Source organism: Ictidomys tridecemlineatus, chromosome 6 (genome assembly GCF_052094955.1).
Source record: "Ictidomys tridecemlineatus isolate mIctTri1 chromosome 6, mIctTri1.hap1, whole genome shotgun sequence".
NCBI lineage: Eukaryota > Metazoa > Chordata > Mammalia > Rodentia > Sciuridae > Ictidomys > Ictidomys tridecemlineatus.
Window position 1 is genome coordinate 137,809,754 of NC_135482.1, and position 22,425 is coordinate 137,832,178.

A 22,425-nucleotide genomic window follows, 5' to 3' on the forward strand; every position below is an offset into this window, starting at 1 on the left:
TTACTTTCTGGCACTTTTTTTTTCCCCCCAGAGTATTTGTTTATTTTTTATTTTTACTTTTTATGTATCTTTTACTTTTCACAACGAGGCTATTAAAATTGGAGTCAAACATTTCATGAGAAAAATCATGTAAACAGGAAATACATTTCTGCAGAACCAGATTAAATCTTCTATCCTTTATATCCCTATAACACCTTTAAGTTCTTGGTTCATACTTATTAATGACGGTATATACAAATCAGCAAGAGCCAGCTGAGGACTGTGGAAATGACAGGTCACCAGGGCAGGAACTAATGGAGTCTTTTCCTGACTGACCTACTCTATTATTTTACATAGAAAACAACTTTAAAGTTGAAGACTATTTGGTCCTATGGAACTGTGGTATCTTTTCTAGGGAGCGGTTCTTACATTCAGAGCCAAAGAGAGATTTGCTTCAATTTTCCACCTAGGGGAAATGAGGCTGAAATCTTCCCCTGTTCACTTCCTAAATAGAGAACACTGTCACCAATATTTAGCTTTCTAAAATGCCAGATGCCGTTCTGATGTGAGGGTAAATATGGGACAGCACCTGTCTTCATGTTGAACCCTGCAAAGATTTCCTTAATATTCTAAACATTCCTGCCTGAAGTCTTACATTGTTAGGATTCATCATGGTCATTAAGATATAGCATTAGGCAAATTCAAAACAATGACAAGACCACAGACTGCAAAGATATTCCTGAAGTTTAAACACCCACATTTCATAGTTTTATTTCAAAGACATAAAGGACATGTATTTGAACAATCTTGGACACAATACATTTGAACAATCTTGGTCACTGTGAAGTTGGAATCTTAAAGAAGGGTGTTCCATGATTACCCCATATGATGCCAGAGAACACAGTGTAGTTTCAAGCAGCTATCATGAGGATTATTGGAAAACCTTCAAATAACTTCTTATCACAAATATGTAACTGCTATCACCATTTTTTTTATGTGGGATAGAAAATGGGAACCAGTGGTATCCCGAACAAGAAAACAAAAAAGCAGCAACAAAACCAGAAAACCAATATGTGTATAATGCTGTTTGGAAATTGCATTCTGGAAAGGGTAATCATTTTGGGAGCAAGATTCATGGTGAGCAATAAAGTAGCTGCATCAGTTAGGCAAATGTACAGCGACACCATCATCATCATCATCATTGCCACCAAGAAAGATCATAGTCACCCCAGGGACATAACAAGGTGTTGGGCCTGTGTGATGGTGGACAGAACACTTTTGATTGAGGTGCAATGATAGAAGAAATTATTAAGATCAGAAAAATTAATGCTGATTACAATGTCATTTTCTAACACATCTAATTCATGGGACTGTGGTTCTTGAATGTATCTCCCATTCTAAACAGCATTCTTCCCTGAGGGCATTAGAGGTAGAAAGATCATATATAGATAGATACATAAATAGACAGATAGATATAGATCATAATTATTCAAAAGATGAGTGTTGTCTACTAATTGTTCTAGGTCAACTTCGCTACCTGGCTTCTTTGTGCAATATAAATTTGATCTGTAAAAAAGTGGATGAGTTCTTTTCCCTTGAGTAGTTGTCAGAAAAGGCTAGGTTTAAATATTTGATAGAGGTGAATAACTAGTTCCTGTCTTGTGTGTACTTGATTTTAGAAAACCTCCATATTTTCACTCTTACCCATGGAGAGAGAAGTACCATGGATAAAAACGCATTTGGGAAAGTTGGAATTACACTAGCTTTATTTCTAAGACATGTTCTTTTACCACACAATTCTAACTAAACTTTCTCTTGGCATCCCTAATTTTAGAATCCAATTTCCTTCAAAAATTAAAGAAAACCAAAAGAAATAATTTTAGGAAACCATATGGAAGTAAAACTCTTTGTTGATAGTACGTGTGTGTGTGTGTATGTGCGTGTGCCCGCACGTGTTGTGTAAGAGAGAGAGAGAGAGAGAGAGAGAGAGAGAGAGAGAGAGAAATGGAAGACTTTACTATCACCAAAATCACTTCCTAACTTGTATCTAGCTAATCTACCTATGAAAATATGTATTCATATTTGTACTAAAGGGTGGAGAATGAATTCCCTCTGTGGTGAATTTCCTCTGTGTTCATGTACTTCATGGTCAGGGTTTATAAAACAAGATCTGAAAAAAAAAAGCCTAGAAGTTCCTTCTAAATAGAGAGACCTAGGCAAAAATATACACAATAGAAAGAGGAGCAAAGTAATTTATATTGAATGGGAGGATAAAATTTGATATAAATGCAGAAAGACTTCTTTGCTTATATACAAGAATAAACAAATATGTATTTAACATTAGGTAAAGTATATATAGACTTCTAAATAATGATATTTACAGCAAAACTTTTAAAATGAAAATATTTCTTCCTTACATAAAAACTCTTATTAACACCCTTGATATAATGAACTACAATCAGGCTTTTCTCCTATTGCCTGGTTCATAATCTAGGAGATAAATGCTTTGAACATTGTCAGAATAAAATCTACAAGTTAGGTGAATCAAATAGTGAAAATAGCAAAATGATATGTAGGTAAAGAAATAGCAGATTGATGACCACTAATGTTGATAATAATGATGATAATAATGCAAAGAAGGATTTGTTATCTTTTTTCCAATTATTCAGGAGTCAAGAAGGTGACTGAAGTTGGCAGCACTTTGAAGATTCTAAGTGACCAATGCCTTCTGACACTGGAGAGACTCAGCAAATAAATTTTCCTTCTGTTTATCTTTTTGATATGGAGCTTTATAACTCATTGTGATTTTAAAAGTATTCTCTTTTATTCCCTCATCTGATACATTTCAAAAATAAAAATATGAATTCTATCCTACTCCACTTTATCTCTTTAGTTCTGTGTTTCCTCCCAAGTTGGACCTAATGTTTTTACCACCCATTTTCCACGCTCAGTCAAATGTAATCGTAGCAACAACAACAACATCAGAAATGGATTTGACTGGTACTTAAATTGTAAACCATTTTCCTCTACTGTATTCAAAGTTTTCACATACTCAAAAATGTGAAGTTGATAGGGCTGGTGTTAAACTTTTTTTTTTTTAATATGGAATCTAGATTATAGAAAGGTCAAGTGAGATTGTATAAGTTCAGAGGATGAGTCAATTATAGAACAGAAGTGAATTTCCTAGTTATAGCTCCAAAGAGAGTGAATCACAATCTCAGAGTGGTTTGGACCTGGAGTGAGTCTTGAGCCTTCCTCTGTCAACATCTCTTGAACTATGCACTAGCTTAAGTCCTTGAATGGAATGAATGCTAAGGTGCTCATGGTTTGAAGCATGTCAGTGAGAGAATTTGGCAGGATAGAGACCCTAAATGCAATTTCTTACTTTGTCGTGTATTTAAATTACTCAAGACTGGTTTACAGAGATAAGTTTGGAGAGTGTTTTAACTTACAGTTCAGATCCATTGATTTGTATAATTGTTCCATGTTTATAGATATGATTGCTTTTTCTCTGTGAATTAGTCTTTGTCTGGATACACTTAAATTTCAGGGACTCACCTCAAAGTACTCTACATTCATAAGCCAGCCAGATCTTAGATCCAGCCTCAACCAAAGTGAAAATTTCATTGTCTTAATTGGAGAGTTTAGGGGCTTTTACTGAATACTGGACTATTCACAGGTAACATGTAAGAGAGAGCAATGAAATGCTAAATTTGTATTTGAGTGAATTGTTATTTAGGTGCATTCCTATTTAGTAGATTATTCTTTATCCCAGAAACAATATTCAATGCCTTACATACTCTTCCCATTTGGGTTTGTTAATGTATCAAGGATTATGTACATGCATGTACATATTTACATATATAAGTCTTTTCTATATTACTACTTTAAAACATTTTTCTCAGTATTCCAATGCTTTATTTATTTATTTTGGTGGTGCTAGGGATTGAACCCAGGACCTTTTTCATGCGAGGCAAGCACTCTACAAACTGAGCTATATCCCCAGTACTCCAAAGCTTTATTTTGATATATATGTTTTGTTCTTTTTGTTAAAACATTTTGCAAGCACTTGTCTAGGTTGCATGAGGCCTTGGATTTGGTCTTGGGTTTGGTTCCCAATATTAATAAAATATGTGTATGTATATATATTTACAAATATATATGTATATATACACATATATGTATATGTATATGCAAATATGTAGTTTACAAGTTAAGTTCCCATTTTCACCTCTTTGATGTAGAATAATTTTTTTCATGGTACCCATCTCTTTACCATGGACTGACATTGAGGATGACATTATTTTATATTTGCCTTAATTTTAGTTTATCATATTTCCCTCTAACAAATTGTTTAAAAAATTGAAATATTTTCCATAATTTTAAGTGACCCTTCATTTTAAGGTTTACAGCAGCAATATAATGAAGCATTCCCTTATTCATTACAGTAACATTATTTAACATTATTCCATTTTAGAAGTAGTTTCTTGTAGTATAAACTGTAACCTAAGCACTGTTATCTGCATTCACTTTAAGAAAAATTACTTGGTAAGTACGAAGTAATTAAGCAATAAGACATGACAGGCGTTGCATTTTGGGGGAATTATTATACATCTCAGATGTCTTGAGAGGTTCAGGCCAAAGGCTGAATGGCTTCAACCACCCAAGAAGACTAATAAACCCTTAAGAAATGCACCACCTGTCATATCTTATTGCTATTATGAAATGGAAATCACGAAACCAAAACAGGGGGAAAAGGTTAAATCTGCGCCCTTGCTGAGGATTACTTACATGACTATGACATCACTGACAGTTCTATCTGTGTCCAGAGAATTCTAAAGCCATTGCATAATTATTGCACAAACAACACAACTCATTTGAAACTGCTGCTTCAGCATTCCACGATGCCAACTTTGTCATATACCCGTCCCCCGAAGTCCTCTTTTTGCAGGAATCATATTGGTACTCTTAATCCCAAGCTTTCTTCTTTCACTGATCATACAGCTTCAGAGCCAGGGGTGGGTAAGCAAGAGGTGGTGGAGATTGTTATGTAGAAATAATCTTGCCCCCTAGAGGATTGGAGGCATTTGGTTCCTTGTATGCCTTGTAACACCCCAAGGTCATTATCTCATGATAATCACATCTCCTGGAGTTGTCTTATTGCTTAAGTGTAACACTAAATTTTAATTACAATGAAATAGAGCTCTTCTGGTAGTTTACACAACATCTTGTGTTCTCATTGCCAGATGGAAATAGTGCAGAGCTTTTACTGTAATCGAGTGTGGTGGTCCTGGGCTCCAATGCAATAAACACATATTGCTGGTTTGTTGAGAAAAGCACTTTGCTTTGTGGAACCATCACGTTCTTTTAGGATATTTCAAGTTGACAGTTTATTAAAAGATTTCTCCTTTGTTTAAAAATAGTGAAACCTGGCAATATTATTTCCCCCCCTGACTTGACTGTCCTGGGCAAATTTTATTAAAAAAAAAATGAAAATCAGAGTGTTGCCAACTAATAGTTGAGAAAGATTGTTTTACATGTAAGATTTGATTTTCAAGTTTTCTCCCTAATTTTTGTACCATTTTGAAACTCAGTGCACTGGAAATCACATTTTTTAATGACCTTATATTTTCTCATGAATTTGCTATATTTTTCCATGTGATGAGTAGACACTTAGTTCCAGTTTGGGGGCATCTTCTTGGGCTTCTTTATCATTCTGACTCCTTCATAACCAGTATTTGCTTTTCAGACAGGTGAAGAGACATCAGAAAGACCTGAACTCCAGGGAGAAAAGGCTGGTATACAACCTTCTTAAAGAATGGTGGCTTAAAAAAAAAAAGTGTAAATTAAAAAAAAAAATCTTTAGACTGCTTTGGTATCCTTATGGATGTGTGATTGAAATTCCAAGAAAAATAACAGGCTTGCTGTCAAAATGCAAATTTCATATAGCTGCTCTAAGCCACTCCTTTATTAAAAATTCCAGGGCTTCCATTTCATGGGCTCTAGAGAGTTCAAAATCACTTTCTATCCTGTTCCGGCTGCTCCTTCCATTCAGGCCCTTTGCTGTTGGTGCAGAACAGCAGGCCTACCTTCCTTAGGGCCCTGCCTCAAATGCTTCTTCCCTGGATGCCTGGCAAACCCCTCCTCTCCCTCAGGTCTTTGCTTACAAGTTGTCTGCCCAAGGAGGTGCCTGCAGGTAACCTGTTCTGTCTCACTTCTGGAGCTCCCTTATCTTGTCCAAGGTATTTATCATCTTCTAATCTACTGTATAATTTAATTATTTATTATGGTTGATTGTTATTGTTTGTTTTCTGATGATAGAATCCAAGGCTTCTGAGAACAGGAATCTTTTGTTGTTTTATTTACTGATGAATCTCAAGTGTTTTGAACACTTGGCACATAGTAAGTGTTCAATAAATAATTTTTGAACAAAGGAGTAGTGTTAGTAGACATGGAATGCCTCTGAGTTTTGGCAGTCCCTAGAACTTTAAAGCAGGAGCAAGGCTGGCCATTTTTTTTTTTTAATTGCTGGGGCTTGTCTTAATAAGCTAAGAAAGGTCAGCTTTTTATTTCAAAACACAAAGACTCTGGCAAGTAGAACCAGGGAGGTTTTGACTCTCCACTTGTAAAGTTCTTTTAGAAAGAGTATGATTATTATTCCCTTGATATTGCTTATTACCACAAACTTTAAGATTTTCAAAATCATATCTGTAATTGTAATGCCAGATTCGTGGGACCCCAATAGACCTCCAGGAGCCGAATCCGATGCAATCACACAAGAGTCTTTATTGCAAGCTCGAGACTGGACTCACAACCTTTTCTGATGCAGCAGCAGTCCCAGGGAGTGAGTCCCGGTCCTTTGTTCAGCGAGATTTTATAGGTTTTTGGAGATACTCTATGTGTCACAACATCACACAGCAAATCATTTCACATCATGGGAAAGTCAAACAACAACTCTTAACATTGATTAGTGCATTCACTGGTGGGAACAAGTTGGGTAGGGGTGATTGGTTAGTACAAGAGGGGGATTCATTTGAACTGATTGTTTTAAGCCAAGAGGGGTGTACGTGCTAAACTACATGGTTTCCCAACAGGTATCAATCACCATAAACTACTGGAGGGTCACCAGGCATCCCAGGTATTTTCCCTGTCTCATGCTGCTTGGTGGTTGCTAGGGGGTTGCTATGGGTCCTCACCTAGCCTAACTGAGTCAGGGACACCTGGCTGCATATCTCTCCTGTAATTTGTAGACAAACAACTCAGCAGGGTGGGTATGTGCCTAGGAAGGCTCTGTGGGTTTTTCCAAGGACAAGGGTCATGCCCCCTTCCTTGGACAGGCTTTGCTCTGAGGTAGAGGCTGGTTTCTCAAAAATGGAGTCACATCAGTTTCTCATAATAATATTCAAGTAAATTTAAGTTTACATTTATATTATCCATGAACTTTTCTGAATGCTGGTTATTTTCCTGGATCCTCTTAAACAGTTAAGATATACTATTTCGAGTCTTCCAATTTATATTTTATTCATGATGCTACTCTAAGCATTTCTGTAAATTTATAACAATTCCATTGTAAGGTACTCCACAACCAAGTAATGCAATAATCCATACAATAATACAAGTTATTGTATGAAATTATTCACCTTAAAGATAGGTATGGCCACCCAAATATTTATTAAGCTGCCAGTCTGGAAAATGCTGTCTTTCCCCACAAAGGTTAAAAATCATTTTATTCTTATAATGCAGTGTGAATAAAATGTTAACAATAAGTATTTATTTTTGAAAGTGATGATTTTAAAAATCAATTAGTAGTTTAAAACACATTGAAGAGACCATATATGATGTTGTGTTAAGATTTCATTCTCTTCAAGGTGAAATGCCAATAATTTTATCAATGCTGTGATCCTTACAAAACCCCTATCTAAAAATGCTTAGGACAATGCATTTTTAGTTTACAGGGCATGCACATATGATTAAAAGGTGTACTTTTTTTTTAATGTGTCAGAGTTCTATACTCAGTGTTGGGTGTATCTTTTTTATTTTTAATTTTTTAATTTTTAAAATTTTTTGCCTTCCTATATTTTTTGTGACAATTCTGAAATATTTGCTACAGGGATAATTTATAAAGTTTCCAAGAGATGGGTCTGTTTTTAACTTTTGTTAGACCATACAAAGTATATATATATCTTTGAAATCCCTCTGTGCTATTACTCTACTGTTTCAGTGCTTGGGAACTGGATTTAATCTTATCATGTCTCATCAAAGACTGCCTCAAATTCTTAATGACTCTGGAATAAACTCCAGACTCTTTCCAGGCTTAGAAGGCTCTATCTGGTTTGACTGATTCTCATGGTGCATTTGTGGACCACATCTTGGTCATTAAGTCTTGTTACATTGACTTTGTTTCCAAGCTTCTAACTCTAAGCATTTGCTGTCTCCTCAGCGAAACAGCTTTCTCCTGGTTTTCAGATCATCAGCTTGAACCTTCTTTTTCTACATCTTGCTTAAACATCATCTCAGAGAAACCTGCCCTAACCAGTCTGCTTCATTACAGAACCTTGTTTATGTCAGTGGCTTTTCAACTTCAACTATCTTATATTTATTTTCCGTTCACGACTATTCTCTCCCATTGATACCGCTGGGTGATGAGAATCCATCATCATTCCCTTTCCACAGAAGTTAAGATTGAACACTCTAGAAACGCCGAGGCAAGCGTGGAAAACAAGTTTTATTTACAGAAGAGAACAGAGGTACACTTTGCCAAAGAGAAGGGGCCCCAGAGCTGGACACCCAAAGAAGTAGAGGTGTCTTGTCCCTTTTAATACATTCTAGATTTTTCTTTGTTCTCATGTTCTCCTTCTCCCTTATCTTGCCTCTCTCCTTTTCTCATCCAGCCTACCTGACCAAAAGGTGGGCCAAAGTGTAAAGAACCTGGCAGGAAGGTGGCAGCCCAAGAGGCCTTAATTAACAACTCTTACAATTCCCTGCAGGGAGGAACAATTCCTGGGGTAGGTTACCTTAGCAACAGGTAGGAGGAGGAGGGGGAGGAGGGGCTTTGGAGACATTAGCTTTGGATTTCCTTTCCTTTCAATCCAGCTCCCATCTTCCCTATCAGACCCAATTATTTATTATTTATATTGATTGCTTTTTTTAATACTCCAGCCTCACCATTATAATATAAACTCTTATTGCCTTATTTGCCCTTGATTCTCGAGCAATTTGTACATGTTAAAAAATTCAGTGTTTCTTGAATAAATGAATGGCAGAGTAACTAGATTAAATTTGGGGAAGTTTTCCTTAAATACATGCATACTGTCGTGAAATGTCCTGGTATTTCGTTAACAGTAACTTTTTCCCCTCTCTAGGATTATTGCTTGGATTTAAAGGTAGACAAGGACAGAAAGCTTTGCAATAAATGTCTATTGAAAATAGAGATTTAGGGCTGGAGATGTAGCTCAGTAGTCGAGTGCTTTCCTAATGTGCACTATGGCTCTGGGTTCAATCCCTAGTACTCCTAAAACAAAACAAAAACAAACCAATTAAACCTTTTTTTTTTTTTTTTTTTTTTTTAAGAGGACTTTAAGATTCAGTAGGATTTTTTTTAGGAAGTACTGTTTAATTCCTTCCTGGCAATCACATTTCTCTTTCCTTCCCTTGTCTCACCTGGTAGAGCTAAAATTTGTGCCTTATTAATGGCACTGAAAATCAAGTTTGGACATGTTTTGGTTTCCATAAAGTTTTGCTAATATAGTTAAGGCCAATGGAAGATTTTAAAGAGTGTTTTAGGAAATGATCTTAGCTATTTCTTTAATCAGAGCACGTAAGTTCTATGCAAAGAGATCTGTCAGATATTTGAGATTCACTGAGATATCCTTTTGATGCTTGCCTATTGAAAGTTCTTAATATTTTCTTTAAAGTTATCACTCACACCATGAAAACTTAAATATCACGCTGTCGTACACCATGAAATTTGATCGACTATTTATTTTTTCTAATTGGTCATATGAAATCATACAGGATATGCAGGATGTCTCAAATTTATTGTTTCATCCTTGGTAGTTTAATATCAGCTGAACCTGATTTCTCCTTTAGCATGACCAAGTAAAAATATCAAGAGAACATTTGGTGGTTTGGTAATTGTCTGCAAACAGGAAGCCAACTATTATCTCTTGCACAGGGCGATCCTATTGTGGAATTTCACCCTGCCTGTAACCTCTTATCTTGTTCTGCTCTTACACACAGGTCATATTATGCACTGCTTTGTGCTAGTTTGACAAGAACTAATGTGGATGCTTAAATATTTTAAAGGCTGAACGCTTCTGAATGATAAAATACGGAGCTGATCAACTCTTCCTGTTGCGTTTGTGGTTAATGATAAAGTAATTTAATACATTTCTCTTTTTTTGATCTACCAGTCGTTTCCACAACAAACATTAAAGTTCCTTTAAGGAAAAATCTTCAAATAAGGCCATGCAATGACACTTTTTAACTACAGTTGTTTTTTATTCAGCCATAAAATCTATCTTTCATAAAGAAACCCACTTACATGTCTTACTTCAGTGAAGGTTATTTGTAGACTGAAGGTCTTTTCTTGTCAAGATATGATGAATACCATGTGTGAAGACAGAAGAGCATCAGACCTGTATTAGCTGGAAAACCCACTGATCTGTGAATAACCTAAAAAAGAAAACCTGAAGATTAGCAACGTCGCTTTTAAGAATGATCCATCAAATTCAACAAGCAGATTCACAGAGATGAATCATCTGGTTCCTTTTTATACCTACTATACAGTAAAGGTTATTTCCTTTCCCTACAAACAGAAGTTTGAAAATAAAGGAAAGGGAGGCTTTTGAACATTCCTGGGTGTAAGTCAATGATCTTGAAGTGTTTCTGATGTTTTAGATGTAAATTCTCACAAATGATAATTAAAGTGGTTTAGTCTGTTCTTTCTGTATCGATTCAGTATTGGAGGAACTTGTCTCAATTCTTGTTCACTGGGGAAAGCCAAATTTCCAGGATGCTTTCCCAAATTATTTATACCAAACTTTAATTTTTTGGCAAGTTAAAATATTGGTTGAAATTATTTTATGAGTTTACTACATAGCTTAAATAGCCAAGTAGTATTTAGATAAAGATAGATTAAGTTACTATTCTGGATGCTAAGTTGAATGATTAAAAGAATAAAAATTTACAATATATAAAAATCACTGCACAGTTTTGTTAATAGTAATGCTTTTCAAAATTTTAAAATAGGTTCAAAAGCATAGGATTAAAATACACTTTCACAGTATAATTATTCTAGATTTTAGTGTATTATATTTGAGATGATTTCATCTATTTACTTTCAGATTGAACTTGAATGGAGAGAATAACTTTAAAATAGAAAGTACTAGAGAGGAATCAGTATTAGAATTTTTCTAATTTCTTTCATGTCAGTATTTTTAGTAAACAAGCCCTAATATAAAATTTAAACGAAATTTACTTTCTTATTGAAGTATAACAGCATTAAACAAAAGAAATAATAACATTGTAATATAGTTATCAGCAACTTAATTCTTAAGAAAGATTTTTGGCAACATACAGTTTAGTGGATCAAATTACTTGTTTAATGATTCTTTTTTTTTTGTTAAGCTAGCAGTAATTTAGCTATAAAAAGTATTTTCTTTTAAAAATATAGATCTAATTTTGGGGAATGTCTTTCAGTGAATTTTTAAACTATGCCCATTTAAATAATTAGTTTCCAACATGTCTAGCATAATGAAAAATAATTTTTATAGTGGTTGAATGACAAATTTTTTTGTGTTTAATTAATAATCATTTATGCTTTGAAATGAAACATTCTGATAATGTTATTTATAACAATTTTCATTATGTAAATTAAAGAGGAAAATAGAAGTACCATGCTTAAAAATGAGCTAGAGTTTTATGAATGAGAAGTTTGCTGTGAGAAAAATTTTACTGTTTGCAACCACCCCAGGACATTTGAAGACTTCATCTCTCACCAGATTATTTGGGAGTAATAAAGAAATAAGGAAGAGCTAAAAAGAACCCTAATCCATAGATTTAAATTGATTTTGTTTTATATGAAATCTGAGAGCATGTTTTATAGAATTATTTCCCTTCTAAAACTCAGATATTAACTATTTTATAATATAGCTTAAATGCTCTACTTTTTAAAATTCCATTTTTTTTTTAATGATTAAAACTGAGACCGGTAGTCTCAGTTCAAAGAGTAAGAAAGGAAAATTTTTCCAATTATTAGAAGCTTAAAAGCTGTAAGAGGCCTTGAAGCTTTCGTCCCACCTACTAGAAGAGTCATAAATCATAGGTGAACACAGGAGCAAGAACCGTCAGGGATGCTAAGATGTTAGAACTGCAGCAAAGTGGAAAACACAGAGTTTTAGAATTTAGCACCTAAGGCCCAACTAAATATTATTGATTTTTACTTGAGCCAAAATAGTCACCCATTCAGTTTAATAATCCTTTCCGTGGATGATAAAACAAACTTTAGTTAAGTAAAACAGGGCTTTAAATAGATGTGGCATTTATGATAGCCAAAGAATGAAACAATTTAATTAAGCAGCAGTGTTCACAGGGCTGGAGCAATAAACAGCATATGCATCTGATTAGATGCAGAAGGGATTTGAGGGTGAAATCTTCCCTTAGGAAATAGCTGCCCATGGAGCCTTCCCATCTATTCCTTCTTCTGTTAGAACAAGTTAGGTGGGACTCATGTCCCTCCTCTACTGTGCTTTGGGGCCACGCTAAGCCATTGGATGGATTGAAGACAGAATTTTATACTTGTAAGAGATCATTCTTTTCATTTAAAACACAGTGACGTTCACCCTTTTGTTCCTCTTTGTAAAGCTTGTGAGTTTTTAATGAGCCACTGGCTTCACTTGGCGCTCTTAGTGACCACTGAGAAACCGCTTACTTACTCCTTAGGGCTTCTATTTACTGTGCTCCAAAAATGGGTCGATTTTCAAATAATAGTCGCTTCCTACCCCTCCACCACAATAAAATAAAAAAATAAATAAAAAATAAATAAATAAAGAGGAAAATACTTGAATAATCTGGGGAAGTATCCAGTTTGGAAATAATATCAGTAATTGAATCCTATTCCAGAAAGACACATAAACCATGATCAATTGCAAAAGGCAAGAAAAAAGAAAGTTAAAATTTAGCATCTAAGTACTCTCTGTTGCTGCAGTGGCAGAAGTCTATAGCAGAACAAACTGGAAAAAGTGAGATTTTCATGATCTCCTCTAACTACAACTAATATATATAATATATGTAGTTCGACACAATACCTTTATTTTATTTATTTATTTTTATGTGGTGTTGAGAATCAAACCCAGCACCTTGCATGTGCTAGGTGAGCCCTTTACTGCTAAACTTCAACCCCAGCCTTTCTCCTAGCATATTGATTTGGGGAATTTTGAGAAATTGTGTTGCAGATGATTATGTTTCAAGATTCAATTTTTGCTTCAAAAATGCTGGCACACTTATATATGTATATAAATGCAGGAAAATATATACAGGGCATTTGAAGGCTATGCATAGAATTTTCATAGTAGTAGATGCCGCCAATTTTCATTTAAATTTTAAATAGTGTAAATGATTGAGTTGTGAGTAACTTTTGTACATGCATGCAATTTTCTACATATATTTACAAATACAAAATGAAAATCCACACAAAGAAAAATCTCTTGGATTTTGCCCTTGCCACTAACACTTCAAATATATTCTCATAAAAATGTACTTAAGTAAAAGTTAACATTAAAAAATTATTACTTAAAATGAAATGAATAAAAATTATTAGTGGATATCAACAAATCCAAAGTATTTAAACAAACCTAAAAAATTTCAGTTTACTATTTTTAAAAGTGAATTTAAGTTTTTTTTTTTTTTTTTGAATAGCTAAAAGAATTCTTATTCTGCTATTCGATGATCACTTAACAGCCAATGTAAGTGACTAGCTTATACATTTCTTAATATGGCAAAATATTTTCAAATACCCAAAGACAACTATTGCAAATAATGTGCTAATTCAAGAAAGTCACTACCTTTAATACAAATAGAAATAAGAATACAGCTAATGGGCACCATTAAGAAAACCTGTGTCCAGTACAATCATCTATTATATTCATACTATCTTAGAGGAAGAATTTAAATGAACTCATATAAATGCCCATAACCTAAGTGCTGCCTCTGCAGATTGTAGCCCACCCCACAGATGCTGAGGGCATTGTAACTCAGTTGTATATTGTTTTGAAGACTCTGAGCAGAGCAACACAAAAAAGCATTTCATGGGGGAATGAACCATGTTAGGTACAAGAGCAGATATGTAAGACTGAGTTGTGCTGGGCCAATGAACTGCTGGATCCCAATGACAAGGGCGCTTAAGTATTTATTTACTATTTTGCATATGTGTTCTGATATAAGGGCCTCAAAACCTGTGGCTCAGGGTACCTGGGCTATGAAGGTGCCATCTTTTGTTTATCTGCAATCCATAAATATTTATTGAGCAGTTGTTATGTCCAAGGCTTTGACCTATGGAGAAAATGTAAGGACATAATTCAAATTATGCTCATATTAAACAGATGATTTTCCATGTTGGGGATGGCATAAGCTCAGTGAACACTGGAAGAAATAATTGTATCTGTAGCAGGACTACTGGGAGAGGGGATACATAAAAGATCCAAAATTTAATTTCATTTGGGAATGGCAAAGACTAAATATTAGAAATATACTTTGCAGAACTAGATTTAAATGATTAGAGAAAAAAAAAAAAACCATTCTAGCACCAGGCAACAGCTTTAAAAAAAAAACGGAGGTGATCATGTGGAGAGTATGGATTTAGAGGGTGGTAAGTGGACCAGCATATTGGGTTAAAGTATTTATATTTTATTCTATATATTGTGAGAAAGTCTAGCAGGTTTTCAAGTAGAGATAGGGCCTAATTGCTCGAAGTATGTACTTAATTGAAATGTTCCTTCTTGTTTAAATAATACTTACATAGTTAGGGGCTTGTCAAAGCACAGAATATAGATGGACTTTGATGAAATTAAATATTTAGTGGTCACAAGTCCCTGTCTAATGCCATACTGATTTAAGTATAGGCATTTCCCAGAACAAAAGATGGATTATAAAAGCCAAGTATTTTATTCCTTAATTGCTTAGTAGCTGGTCTCCAGTTACAGCTCTGAGCTTTAGCTGAGGTAAGAGTGTTTCAGCAAAAGTTAAATTTAATAGAATGCATTAATTCTTCCCCATAACGACCAGAAGCTAGCACAAATTTTAGAATGCATTTATAGCATGTTAAAAGGGCAGACATTTATAAGGATATAACAAACCACCTTGCTAAGTTTTAGCTAGAACACAGGACTATATGCTCGTGTACTGTAAAATAATTGACTTAGCTCTTTTCAAAGAATAGACATGTACACTTATGAAGTAACCAATTTTATGGAGAAAATTTCAAAAGGTGTTGGTTATTACTAATTCAGTCATAGTATTTAATACTTCAATGACTTTTATTTTTGGAGTGAGGAAGAAAAGATGGAATCCAGGCAAGAATTTTTGTTTCTTCTATGAGAAGCATTAAGTAGGTTAAAACTATGCAGTAGTAAATCCAGAAAAAAAAAATATAGATAGATAGATAGATAGAGAGATCTCCAGGGACCAAATAAAAATTGGACAAACTTAGAGAAAATGACATGAACTATATTTTTGTTTCACACCAAAAGCAAGCTGGTTATTTTCATTTTATGTTCAAGAAATATCTAAATTGTCACAAATACTTGTTACCCCTCTAATTTACCTACGTTTTGAAGCTAGGTAGCTAGCTAATTGATTCTTTAGATAACCTACCATTTAGATTATTCATCACTTTGAAAAAGGAGTTTGGAAATGAAGATTTGTCTCAGATGAGAAGGAAACACTGGGATGAAGCAAAATAGTCTCTCTAAAACTCACAGAAGTATCCTGATTATGCACTGAAAATATCTTTTTCTCCAACATCTATGAGAGGGAAAATTCTCATGTGGAGTGTGGGACTAGCCACAGCTTAATCTTATATGTGAATTGGAAAGGATTTGGCAGGGACATCTGTGAAGTGTGTTCCTAAACTTAAGGGGCAGAAGCATATGGCAGTCATAATTATCATTATTTGATATACAATCATACTTTAATATAATTTTAGTAATCAGCTTTCCTTATACAAAGTTTAGCATTCTGAGGTGAACTCTCACTGCTCTGCCCCTAGTTTTTCCTTAAAAGGATTAATTTTCTTAATGGCTTATTGCTGTGGTATTTAGCTCCTTGTCATAGCTCTTTAACTAGAATATATAAAACTATATTGCATTCAGAACCAGGAAATATTAAATGAGATCCAGACCTCAGCAAATCAGAAAACTAATTAGAGATTTATCTAATTCTATGAAGGAAAACATCTTATTTTTATTATTCTCATTAAATGAGTAATTTATTTTTTCAAGAAACTTTCATTATAAGGCATTTTTCATAAACATAAAGAGTGGAACTTTAAGCCCTTGATCTTAGCCAAATGGCCGAGAAGCAATAGAGACTTTAAGCAAAGTCAGGATTGTGATACTTGTATTGTTCCTGAAATTTAAATTCAAAAGTGATTCTGTGTATAGGATAGATAAAATCTCTTGTAGGGAAGTGATGTACAACTGTGGGGATGCATTGCTTCCATCTAGGTTGCATGGGCTACTAAAGTCATACAAAACTTAATTTGTGTAACATGATGGCACTAAAATGGAACCTACATAAAGCATTCTATGAATGGTTAATATCAAAATCCCATTTAGAACCAAGAACTACACTCTAAATCATTTAACCCCCCAAAACACTGTAACATGATATAAAAACATATATTCGGGTTCTTGTTGTGGTCTGGTAATTGAGGACCATGTGCACAGGCCCTCAGGTACACATCCAACTCTTGAAAACCACAATGAAATGAGTTTAAACCAGCTCAAAAAGATCAAAGGCTGATAATCAGACTACACTATGGCATCATTCGCCATCTTCAAAAGTCATTGAAAACCTTCCTCTTGTCCTTCTACCTTGAAGGGATACTGGCAGATTACCCAGAAATCACTGGAACACTAGGTTGAGGTCTGAGAGACCAAGGTATCCCTTAGGAGACAAGGATGTTTTAGAAGATGTTAGCTGTGAAATGTTAAGGTAAATCAAGTAAGCCTGTCTCTGAAGCATGTTTCTGCTCCCTGTATTACTCTGCTGTTTCCTTAGTGGTGTCCCCAAAGCACATCCAGAAGTCTCCATAAAGTTTTGAATGCATGAGATCACCCAGCCCTAAGTCACTGACACCCAAAACGCCTAACTCTAAGATACCAAAACGACATAATGATAATAAATTTGTGTGGGAAGTCATAGATATGGTGGGAGAAAATTATAGCTTCTGAAGAAGTTTGTGTAACAAAATTAAACATACATTCATTGATTGAGTCGTAGTAATAGAGGCAGATCAATCAATCACTTAGCAACCAACATGTCAGGGGCAGGATGGTTTCTTTCTCACACATGCATGATCCTTTCTGTCTCATTCTCATTTATCTAACATACACACCCCACAAGTATTGACTATATCAAATAATGCATTCAAGAAATTAGAGTTCTTATAGTATTTGGGATTTGGTTTTCATTTTTCCTTTTGTTCCTGAACTTTTGTAAAAGCAGACAATAAAAGAGTAAAGGCACCGAATAAATAATTTTATGGCTTTGAATTTTGAGATAAACTCTAACACTAAATTATTAGTATTGGTGATTGAGAAAATATTCTTATCCTTTATTTTTAAGAAAATTTATATCCTGTTTTCTAATAATCATAGACATGCATATTTAGTACTATCTTGGGGAGATTTTTCTATTGTTTAGCATCTTAATCAGAATTGTCAGAGTAGAAATTAGTACTTGACTCTTCCTCTTTCCTGTCTCCCTCTCTCTCTTCCTTCCTTGCTTCTTTGATGTTCATTTTTATTAGAAGGAGAAGTTAGACTTTAGTTTTCTGTATAATATTTTTGAAAACGTTCATGAAGCAATATGGCCATCTATTTCTGGGATATAATGAGCAAATCTGTGAAATATAGACTTGAAGGCTATGTTGGAATTTTTAGTTTTTCTTTTGGAGACTACCCGAGATTCTCAAGAAAGAGTAGTAAGACAAATGTGTCATGAAAGCTAATCTAGAATGGTCTGAATGGGAAAAATGCTTAAAGTGATTCTGTTGTATCAAATAAGCATTGGAGCATTTTTTTTTCAAGGATAAAATGATAGAGTTTTTTTCAAGACTGGAATTAGTTGAAATTCTCCTCTTCTTCCATAATTAAGTAATAATATGTGGCAAAGCATGAGTTATTACATAATAATTCATACCTTTTGCTTTGCTAAGAATGAGGCCATAGGATGAGTGCTTGTATAAATGCACAAAGTTTGAGTTATTATGTCATAATTCACACCTTGAAATGTCATATTGTGATTATAAAATGGCCCTGTGCAAATATTATTAATTTTTTAAAGTTCAGAAATAAATTATTAAAAAATAACACATTATGACTTCAAAAGAGCCTCTCTAATGTGAATTCATTAAAAGTGGAATAAAAAATAAATTAGTGTACATTGAACCAGAATTATATAGAACCTTCCTTGATGAACTATTTTCATTGACATACTGTCTTGAAGCACACACTCTATAATTTGTAGCTGTTGTAGAGATGTGTTTTTTCTTTAATACCCCAACAAATTATGTATTCTTACTTGATTTTTTTCTCTCAAGGGCATAACTTAACAGCAGCTGTAAGTCAGAGTCTCGGCAGTCAGTTTTAGCTCAGTTTATTTTGGTGGTCAGGGTTGCATGTACAAATCATGAAGGGCATCTCTCTTCAGCATTTAACTACTGACCACCAGCCTGTGAAGCTGGTTTCTAGAACAATGCCTTTTGCTGGTTTCTCTTAACCGTCCTCATTCCCCTGTCTTTTACTAGTTTCTTATCTTCTCATCTGTTGGCTATGGATGGTCTCCAAAATTCCTGCCACACTTTTAGTTTTCTGTTTAGTTCTACTTCACCAAGATATTAACTATTTCAATGGTCCACTCTGTGCAGACCACTCACCAATGTAGGCTATTACTAAAATTTCACTCAGACCCCAGATGATAAGTACTTTTGCTATGCCACTCATTCCAGTTATAATATCCCATCCCGTGAAATCCAGCCTATCTAAGATGGAGCACTGTTGCTTCTTGTCTGACCAGGTTTTCATCCTGTTTCTTTCAGTGCCTCCTCTGCTTTCAGTGTCTGAAGTTAGAAGCTCTTCAGTCGCCATTTGCCTTCATCATACAACTACTGCACACCTACTTTGTGCCCTGAAAGAACTTAACATTGTCATAAAAGAACCAATTATGCAAATAAATTTAATAGAAAGAATGTGATATGCATAATAGGCAACTACAGATACTTAACTGCCCTCATTGGCAGGTATGAAAACTCCCACTTTGTGGAGAAGTGAATCTTGAGGTGGTCTTGAAGGGTGAGTAGAGCCGCAAAGAGTAACTGGGTTACTCCAGGGCAACCAACCAACCAATGAAGACCTGCAGGAGGGACAGCAGGAAGTCCTCACTGTATTTGAATATTAAAGCTATAGTTTCATGAAAACATAGTAACGGTAGAAATTGCATTATTATTTTAGTGTTCTTATTTAACAAAGTAAATATCGATAAAACTAGGTCAGCCCAGTAAATTTTTTTTTTTACTTGATGATAATAAATGTGAACCACAGGAAGCCATTGCTGTATATCCAGAGTGCTGTGTCCTTACTTTATATTTTATCACATGGTATGTCTCATCCTTTTCTCTAAACCCTCCATTCATGTGGTTGTTACCCCAATTTAGAAGCTATTCAGTCTTACTATAACACATTTGTATGATCTCATCCTATCTAGTCTTTTCCTATTCTATTTTGTACTCTGCTACAGTTTAAGCTTCCTCAAATTCTAACTTCTTTCTGCCTCTTCTCTGATCATGGGATAGGGTATCTTTCTATCACTTTCCAACTACTGGACTTCTCCAACATCTTTCACATGGGTTCAGATATGAAAGGTCATATTTACTATGACTTTTTAAAATGCAACATTAAATGGTGCTGGCCTCACCATCCTCTGCACAAATACCTTCCTGCATTATGCTTTTGAAAATCCTCTCTTTGTATTCCTCAAGTCACCTCTGTGTGCCCTCTCTTCTTTCTAAAGTTCAATTGAATGTGCATATTCTCTAGCCAATGATGTTTGATTTTTGCAATTTCTATCTTTCTTTTCCATTTCAAACTTTCCAACATCTATCTTTACCCAGCATTAGTATGATTTATATCATTCAACAGTAATTATTTAAAAACATCTGTTTAGTTTAAATGACTGTTGGAATAAATGAAATACACAAGATAATGAAAGGACAAAAAAATATAATTGAGTGTTGACTGCACATCAAGAACAACTTAGCAGGCTGGGATTGTGGCTCAGTGGCAAAGCACTTGCCTAGCACGTGTGAGGCACTGGGTTTGATTCTCAGCACCACGTATCAATAAATAAAATAAAGGTCCATTGACAACTAAAAAAATATTAAACAAAAAAACCTTAGCATTTTCAAATACCTAAATCTTGATCATTAAGAAGCTTTCCCTAGTTATGAAGAGTCAACGTGATGCAAAGGAGGTTATGCTAAGGTCAAGGGTGGGGATGCACAGTGATTTTGACTGGTATGACTGGGAAGGGCTTCAGAAAAAAGTGGCATGAACTGGACCCTACAGTAGACTTTGGAATGTAGAGAAAGAGGTGCAAGGGCAATCCAGGTATGGATAATATCTTAAGTAATTATGAGAAAGTAGAAACATGTGCATTGTATTTGAAAAAAGTGATTAGTTCCATTTGGCTAGATCACAGTTTAATTTGTTATTGATCCCTAATTAGATTGTTTTCTTATAGCTACGTTAAAAGCCTCTAGAAACATGGAGAGTAACGTCACTTTTAAAAAAATGCCCTAAATACTGTAACACAGGCTAAGGCCGTAACAGTTACTCAATAAAGATCTGTGCTTGATTAATTTAATATACTATTAAGCACAAAGCTTTTCCAAACAATATTTTGCATTTATATATCACTTTCATTCTTCAGCTCTTCATGAGAAGTTATTTGTCCATTTGATTTTCCAAAAGGCTTGCAGAAAAAGGAACTGTTTTTAGATCTACTTTCACAGAGCATCTAAATTATGAGCTGAATATGCAATAATTAAATTCAAAGCTTCAAGTGAAAATAGCTTTTACATTGTATAATCCCCCAATACTTTATTTTTTTGAGATGTCTGATATCTATGGCTATAATGTTTCGCATTTATTCTTCTTTGTTTAGCTCACAATTATCTAGTGCCTATTTTATGCCAAGTTCTGCAGTAGGGGCTGGGAGATCTAAAAGGAGAACAGCCTCAGATTGAGAAAATATTTGTCACTAGGTAAGTATGTGCTTTGAGCATTATAAGGCACTAGGGAAAAGCATGCACTTCCCAAAACAGGTTCCTCAGAATTGAGTCTGTCCTTATTCAATGCATATACATTGAAAATCAGCTGGGTACCAGCTGCTACAGTGATAAGACACTACCCCTTGTTTCAGACATCTAACAGTTTTGAAAGGACTCAGTAAGATGGTAATTCTCTCAATCTAGACTTTGAACTGCTCTAACCATGTTCAATTTTACTTTTTCTTAAATAAGACCTGAGCTTTTCAAGGTTTATCAAAAAATTGTCTATATTAAAAAATTTTTCTAGCATTGATGCAAAGCCAAAAATGATAAGAAAACAAACCAGTACTATCCTTGTCATATATAGTTGAGCTTAAAGTGGTATCATTATTGGAATCATCTGAGGATTATTGTGTTGCCTTTTTGTGGCTGTGACCAAAATATCTGACAAGAACAACTTGGAGAAGGAAAGGTTTATTGGGGCTCACAGATTTCAGAGGCTCAGTTCATGGTTGCTGACTTCATTGCCCTTGGCCCACAGTGAGGCAGAACATCAGGTCGAAGGGTGTGGTAGAGAAAAGCTACTCAGCTCATGGCAACCTGGGAAAGGGTTGGGGAGAAGCCAGGAGGGACAAGATAGATAATCCCCAATGACCCACCTCCTCCAATCATGCTCACCTGCCTACAGTTACCACCCAGTTAGTCCATTCAAATTATTAATCCTGTGGTGAATTAATCCACTGATTAGGTTACAGCTTTCTTAATCCACTAACTTTATCACTGATCATCCCTGCATTAACACAGGAGCTTTTGGGAGACACCTCACATTCAAACCATCATAAGGATCACTATTGTTGAACTCCTATAATAGTTCTCCACAGTTTCCAAAACACACAAAG

At 34.8% G+C, this 22,425-nt stretch overlaps 1 long non-coding RNA gene across 6 annotated transcripts in view; it reads right to left on the bottom strand.

The window, feature by feature from the left end:
- Positions 1-22,425, bottom strand: part of LOC144365040 (uncharacterized) — a 268,642-nt gene that overhangs the window by 100,742 nt on the left and 145,475 nt on the right. For all 6 annotated transcript variants that reach the window (XR_013423320.1, XR_013423323.1, XR_013423319.1 and 3 more), the window contains one exon: positions 10,523-10,653. This is a non-coding gene — a long non-coding RNA (uncharacterized LOC144365040). The remainder of the gene's footprint in view (positions 1-10,522; positions 10,654-22,425) is intronic.